The following is a 617-nucleotide window of genomic DNA, read 5'->3' as shown; positions in this document are numbered from 1 at the left end:
CTGGCTGCGGCGCCACCCTCCCCATTTGAAGCTCAGAGGCTGGCTGGGGGCGGGGCGGTGGGTCCCTGCCGCGGGGCCGGGCCCGCTAGGGCGGGAGGCCTTTCGGTGACCCTTCGTAGCGGTCGGGAAGGGGAGGGGAGAGGGGTTGGCGGGGGCGTCCGTCGGCGGTGAGGTTGGGTGGCGCCGTCGCCGAAAGTGGGGTTTTACGGTACGGTGGGGTGCGGTGAGGAGCCGGGTGGGGGTAGCAGGGAGAGGGAGAAAAACGCGTTGAGAACTAGGCAGGCGCACGCTGCCTCGTGCTAGCTAACCTCCTGTGGGGCGTCTGTCCTTTCGGCCGCTAGGCTGGCTGCTGGCTTTGGGACACTGAGCGGGGTGGAAGTCAGACCGTAGCTCCGGCCTCTTCCAGGGCACCTGGAAAGGGAAGTTGAGGTTTTAGCTTACTTTACTGAGTTCTTGTTTTCCTTATGAGATTTTTATCCACTGTCAGTAGGTTTCTGTGTCAACCTTTCTTTTCCTCCACTGGAAAACTGTAGGGTTTATGACTTCAGTTTGCAACAGGGAGCCCCATTTCAGACGACAGAGTTCCAAGCGAGTGAACACGCTGTCTTGATTAGGTG

General features: G+C 60.5%; 1 protein-coding gene across 1 annotated transcript in view; it reads right to left on the bottom strand.

Annotated features, from left to right (window-relative positions):
• SEL1L (SEL1L, ERAD E3 ligase adaptor subunit) overlaps window positions 1–411 on the bottom strand; it is a 35,366-nt gene extending 34,955 nt beyond the window's left edge. The window contains exon 1 of the mRNA XM_026849385.1: window positions 309–411. The gene's annotated coding sequence lies outside the window, so the exon portion shown is untranslated. The remainder of the gene's footprint in view (window positions 1–308) is intronic.
• Between the last annotated feature and the right edge of the window lie 206 nt (window positions 412–617).

The sequence above is a fragment of the Athene cunicularia genome (assembly GCF_003259725.1).
Source record: "Athene cunicularia isolate RWA chromosome 5 unlocalized genomic scaffold, athCun1 chr5_part1, whole genome shotgun sequence".
NCBI lineage: Eukaryota > Metazoa > Chordata > Aves > Strigiformes > Strigidae > Athene > Athene cunicularia.
The sequence above is the reverse complement of the archived record's forward strand: the minus strand, read 5'-3'. Positions and strand labels throughout refer to the sequence as shown.